Genomic DNA, 7,187 nt, shown 5'->3' on the forward strand with positions numbered 1-7,187 from the left:
GATAGATAGATAGATAGATAGATAGATAGATAGATAGATAGATAGATGCTTTGCTTCATAAAGCAGCTAGTAACTAGGAGTAGATCAACACACGTTAGGATCCTTTCTGATCATGTGAAATTTGAAGGAGGTGAGCATCTCCAATCTCAAGATATTGGCAAAGTTTCTTTTTTAAAGGTAAATTTTTCACGTCACCTTGCTACTTTCAGATTGAATAGCTTCTTGTGCCTGTATGACTGTGAAGCTGAACTTGGATCACTGTCATCTGCCATGCTTTGAAAACTGACATATGTCATTAAATAATGTCATTCGAGGTTATCAGACATTTAACATTAACCGTAAAGAGGTGTGTTTAGACAATGTGAAAGGAAACTAAAACAACATTTAATGTTTGTTATAGTTGATGACTGGTATTCTGGTAGGTATCTGTCACTGTAGCTGTATCACGAAGGCTCCAGTGTTATTATTGCTGTTTTCTCAATAGAAAAATGGAATTAAAATGTAATGGAACATTTCAGGCTATTTGTAGTTGCTTTCACATAGTATTCACTGTAAATTACACCTTTGAGGTGTTTATTTTTGTTTTCACATTCAAAATATATGGTTTGAATAATATAAATTTTATTTTATCATGTGATCACATATTTATCCATGTTTTAAATAAGTTGAAACTATATTCATATGCTATATAAGCTACCATATTTTTTTACTGTTGTATAATCTGTCAGAGAACACTAGAAAATGCCTATCAGATTTTCCTAAAGCGTAATATGAGGCTTTTATACCCAAAGATCTGCGATTTTCTGTCATAGTTTAACTACAAAATCCTTTTTTATGCTGGCAAAGAGAAACTCAGAGTTGTAGTCAATCATGATTACTAACAAGAAGTTAGAGGATTTAAGTGAGTGTATGTAAATATTTGAGCCTGTATGTACACTTTTGACCGGGTGTGGATCAGAGAAAATAAAAAATAAATTCTAAGCTACGCAAGCGATTCTTGTTTTTATAGCTATTAAAGATCATCATCCCACCCTGTAAAAATAACTGTTCAAAGGAACTAACATTCAGGCCTGTGATGACTGCATTCAAACGTCTGACCACAGCTGTATCTCCACAAGGTAACCCTGGATCTTATTTACAGTGGGTTCTTGTTTACTGGTCATAGCTGTGAATGTCATCCCCAGTTTTTCAGTTTGGCTGTTTGTGAGTTCAACCTCCTTTCAAATAAGAACTATGGAGATAATGTGCTCTTGGGCATTTTAATACTGCAAAAACACTGTAACCATGAGTTGGTATTTCAATCCAAAATAGCTTTAACATTTTATATAGACAGGTATCCAGATTTCCTATTTATGTCCAGTTAGGCACAGCTGTTTATTAAAGACCAGTGATAGAAGCAGGATACACCATAGCTTGGTATGACAAAGTCTAAACACTTATGTAATTCTGATATTTCGTTTTTTTATTTTTCATGAATGGCTCAATGGTGTAGTGTTTTACATCAAAAGGTGTTTGTTTAGAAACAAATCCCTTTAGGGTCGCATCAGGGAAAGCATCCACTGTAAAAATCTGCTAAATCTATATATGTCATGATGATTTTTTCCCCTTACCATAGATGACATTATTGATGGTGTTAAACCTTGTTCATTCTGATCTCATTTGTTTCATTTGCATCCTAATACCACAGAGTCTACCCCACTTCTGTCTGTTTCAGTCCATGTCCTGTGCTGTTGTTGTTCTGTCAAAAAAAAAAACAACAAAAAAACCCACAAAGACAAAGACAGCTAAATAAAATATACAAGCCAACCTGTGTATTTTATTTTGCACAACTAGCTTCATATTTTATAAAAGGCATTTTGTTTTTTGTAATGGGATAATGTAATTCAATTTTTAAAATCCGATTAAAAATTAGAATGGGATATGGGAAAATATCCAAATCTGTCAGATGGATAAAATTAACAAAATATCTTCTTAGACTCAACCACAAGGGGGTGCCACTGCTTAAAAGTTGTTGAGACTGTTAAGCACTCTGGGCTTTTTCTTACTCTTTCTACGGTGCTCGGATGAAGACTTGCCCTTTCAGGCGATCGTGGCTCAAGAGTTGGCAGTTCCTCGTGTAATCGGAAGGTTGTCGGTTCGAGCCCTGACTCCGACAGTCTCGGTCGTTGTCTTTGGATAAGATACTTCACCCATTGCCTGCTGGTGGTGGTCAGAGGGCCCGATGCCGCCAGTGTCCGGCAGCCTCGTCTCTGTCAGTGCGCCCCAGAGCAGCTGTGGCTACAATGTAGCTTGCCATCACCAGTGTGTGAATGGGTGTATGACTGAATGTAGTGTAAAGCGCTTTGGGATCCTCAGGCACTAAGTAAAGCGCTATACAAATACAGGCCATTTGCCATGTTTAGATTTAAAAAAAAAAAAAAAAAACCAACGATGTCAATGTAGTGTAAACTGATAGGAGAAAATAAAGTTATCTAAGAAAAGAAGTGAAATTAAACAGCCTGGTTCACAAACTTGGACTGATCGTTGCGTTTTGTAGCGCATGATAAGCAACACTTGCAATTTTATGCGCAGCCACTTGGTGGCAGCAAAGGCCAAAAGAAAGCACTGCGAAGCGGTTTAAATCACCTAGCAACAAGGTTGCTGCCTGTTTATTCACACACCTACATTGTTACACATCCACATCTACTCACATGCAGAAACAATCCATCACAAGTGCATACAATCAAAGGAGCTTAGGATCAACTGCATAAAGATATAAACACAGTACAAAAAGCCAGAATTTATCACAAAATAAAAATCTATGTTGTATACAGGTAAACATAGTAATCGTAATACACAAGGAGACATGGCAGAAGCTATGTCCGTGTGACCCCAGGGCCCTGTCACATGGGCTATTGTTACTGCCGGCCCACATCAAGTAACTTTCATTTTGAATGGAAACGCTCTGATTTTGGTTTCAGGCTGTGGTGAGAATCCGTGCAACACTCTCTAATACTAGAATTATCCCCACCACTTTCACCCCTTCGACTCCTGTTTTCCTCCATTCACCCTCATCAATGCCCCCCCCCCCCCCCCCCCCCCACACACACACACACACACACACACACACACACACATTTCCTGTTTATTTGTCCCATTTGAAGAAATAAAAAAAGCAACGCAAAAATCAATTGGCCCTGCGAGTCTCAAGACTACCATGCAGTAAATGTGCTCTGAATGACAGCACTATGTGGACCATCTTTTTTTTCTTTTCTTCTTTTTAAGATTTCCTCTTTTTTTAAAAAATAATAATAATAATAATAAGTTAATTTTGAGTAGATGACTGTTGTTTTCCTTTTTCTGAAATCATGTCAAGGGACTTTTGACTGAAAGCATGTGATTGGTTTTGTGGTATAGTCTCTCCCCAGCAGCCAACCTTACTGGAAACAAAGCCTCTGAGGTTTTTGATAGCAGTACTGGGAAAAACGTTGTGCCCAACTAAACGCCAACTCCAAACCCCTTTGACACATTTTGACTACTTAGAGGACGGAACTTCAACGTGATAGTCAGGACCCTGTAAGGACCCATACCACTTAAGGAAACACTAATCAATCAATATAAATAAAGAGACCTAGTTTTCCAGTTTGCACGTGTGCTGAGGTGTGAAAGACATATAAACTATAACAGCCAGTTTCCCCCATACTTCCTACCTCTTTAATTAACTCTTTGATGTGAGTGCTATGAAGTTGGATCTGCCTGTAGGCATGGTTGAGGGCCAGGAAGTAAATGGGTAGGATTTCATATAGAGTACAACAATGTAGGTGCACTGTATATGAAGTCTCTCCTGTTTGGACCAAACTGAAAGTTTAGATCATTGCTTACTTTCATTTTAATGTTTAGTTGTGTAAATCTTGTACAGTTGTCAGAGAGCTACACTATTTGCTGTATTATACATGAGTGGATGTATTATATAATGAAACTGATTGTTTCTGCAGCAAAATCAGCATTTAGGTTGGATTTTTCATCTAGATTTCTTTGCTCTGTAATAAAATGAGATGACACTGACTGTGGTAGTGTTAAGTACGTGAACTTCAGTGGAGTGTATAAGAATATGAGGTTGAAGTAAACGGGCAGTGGATCTGGCAAGTTTTAAAAGGAGCAGCAAGCTTGCTTTGTTGGTTGGAATTTGCAGCCTCATGGAACGACTTAATAACAATGCGTGAAGCAATGAAAATTACACAGCTCCCGCTCAAAAGGAAAAATTAATTGCTCTCAGGTTGCACGCTAAAGAAAGTTTGTTGAAGTGAAACACGCACACATTCGTGGGAAAGCGCATTTACACCCCTCACCCAGCCACAACACACGCTCTCGGGCACATAGGTGCACGCGCAACCTTCACCGTGAGCAAAACCAGGACTAAGGATTGGACACGTATCCGTGTGTGTGAGCATGTGAACATGCAACTCTCCTGTGCAGTGAAGAGAAGAATTAGGGCCTAGGCTACATTCCAGCCCTGCCTCCCTGGGTGAGAGACAGTATTCAGCATTCCACTGCCTGCCTATCAGGGCAGGTGCATTCCAGAACACACACACTCACATTTAGACAAACACTACCTGGCTTAAAAACACACAATTACGCTCAGTCACAAACGCAGCATGCGTAGGCATGTGTGCATGTAAGTGCTTACAGGTGATAACAAAGTTTAACATTTAATGAAAAAAAAAATTAAAATTAAATTAAATAAAAGCTGTGACAATGCAAATGTCATGGAACTTTGTCTGCATATGATAATAATAAGAAGAAGAACAGTGTTTAGAACAGACATGTGCTGCCTTGCCTACATGAACAAATGTTGGCTTTGACCAAGACAAACCAGCATTGTCTGTGCAGCACTGCTGCCGTGCGCTACACAATGTGACGACATTATCTCTGCTTCTTTAATTCTCGTGTGAGTCAATCATTTTTAATGCATGTATATTTCTGTTTGGAGGAGGCTGAGCTATTTAAAGAGCAGGGGTTTGAATACACTGTGAATGTACAGCCAGCCTCTTTTTGAAGTTCATACGGTGCTGCGATGCGCTGTGAGTCACTCATGACAGTGTAGACGGGGGTGGAGTGTGTGTGTGCATGTGTGTGTGTGCTTATCCATCCGGGTATTTTCTTTATTTATCAGAGATTTGCTTCATTTCTGTCCTCTCTGTACTTGAGAGAAATCAAACAGAAAATGTCAGTTTGTCTTTAATTGTACAACTCCAGCACAGATTGGGGGGATGTGACAAGAATCTTCTACTGTCAAGGATGCGCAGCAAGTTAAAGAGTTAAATCCAGTTACTTGTTAAGAAACAGGATGAAGTGATAAATAGACTAATGTGAGGAAATGGAGCCTTATGATGAGGATTATTTTAATCATCTAGAGGCTTGTTCAAATGCAAAGGCACAACAACCTCAGGACAAAAGCTCTATTCAGTTTCAACGGGCTGCTTCCTTTATACAATGTTTCGCCCTCAGACAAAGAAAAAGGTTGTTTGCTTCATGCTGTTTGACAGGCAGAGAACTCCAGTGCTCGACAAGTCCTGAATCAGACCATTAGTCTTTGTGATTCTTCTCTCAGTGTTACGCTTACTTTCCAGATTCTCACATTCCCAGTCACTACCCTTATCCTTTTTCTCATTCCCTGCCTTTCATCCTTCACCTCCCTCCCTTTCTTCCCCTTTACATCCCAGTTCATGTCTGCTGGTTGCAAGCCAATCCCCCACCACCCCACCCACCCTTCCACCCGCAAGCCCACTTCTCATCCATTTCCATGTGCTGACTTTTCATCAGTGAAGTGCCTTCCTGGCCCGACTACCCCAGACCCGCCTACTCCCTCTAGCAAACTCGCTGAATGGATGCAGCATTAAGGAGAAAGAGTAGGCTGAAACGATCCTTCCTTCCTTCTTCCTTCAAGCGCCACCCCCTTGGCTGTCGCAGAAGTGGTATGTTCCACAGCAGGGACTGCAGAAGTTGAGAGAGCACTTTGTTTGTAATCTTGCATTGCAAGGGTCACTTCCTGACTCGTGTGTCCGCTCCCCGAGCCCCACGCCGATCCCTTTTTTCCCCCTCCTCCTGGCGTGTCCATCCATGGGCCTAGTAGCCGACGGCTTTGGACAAACCCTGTTCTTCCTCTTTTGTGTAGGAATGGTCCAACATCTGAAAACAATCAAATAATCTGGGCACAATACATTTCTTTATAGAGGAGTGCTGGTGGTTCCCAGATGAGCTTGAGGATTAAGAGGAGGTGGCCACAGGGGAGAGGAATAGAAGGATGGGGGCTACAAAGCTGAGGAGGGGAGGGAGGCAGGGGGGAGTTATTGTTACAAGAGTTTCATAGCAAAATGTGTGTGCGCGCATGTGCATCCACGTGTGAGTGTGTGTGTGAAAAAGAGAGAGTGCACTTAGATATTTTGAGTGAAGGGATGTTTTAGGAAAAGACGAGATGTCTGAAGACTTCTGAAGAGTAATATAAGGAGTCATGTCTGGCTCAGAGTTTTTCCAGGCATCAATTTCTTCTGATTTGATGTGGTATGGAAACATTAGAGTGAAAACTAATCGTTACTTTTTTAATCACCCACCCTCATGAGACAGACACACACATCCACACACACAATGTTTACAACGTGCATTTTTAAGGTCTGTGACATTACTTACATTACCATCTTATGTAGCTGGGCAATGTCTGTCCAAAATAAAAAGGGGATGGTCTGCAGAATAATTATCAATGAAATCTGTCTTTAACTTTTGAGTATTTGATCCTTTAGGTGCAGTGATATTTAGACCCCGATGCACTATATGATTATTTTATTTTACTACCTTACATCTATGCAAGCAGGTAACAGTACAGCACATCCAGGTAATATGTGGAGGAAGTGTTTTGTTGTTTGTTTTTTGGCCTGTGGCAGATCTAGAAAATTTAAATGAGGGGCAAAGAGCTAGGCAGGGTTTCACATGCCTCTTCAGTGAGGTATGCGAAAATCCCCTATATGCAAATGGGGTCAACAAAATATCCCCAAAAACACTTTTAAACTATTTATTGTATCATTATCTCTTCTAAGAAAATAAAGACAAGGTGATTTTTATAAGCTTTAAATTAGAAAAACTCACACTGTGCAGTCCTCACTGGCAAAACAATAGCAATCTTGCACAGACGAAAGAGATTTTAAGGACATAAA

This window comes from Haplochromis burtoni, unplaced genomic scaffold (genome assembly GCF_018398535.1).
Source record: "Haplochromis burtoni strain Fernald_Lab_line unplaced genomic scaffold, NCSU_Asbu1 Contig_89, whole genome shotgun sequence".
Taxonomy (NCBI): domain Eukaryota; kingdom Metazoa; phylum Chordata; class Actinopteri; order Cichliformes; family Cichlidae; genus Haplochromis; species Haplochromis burtoni.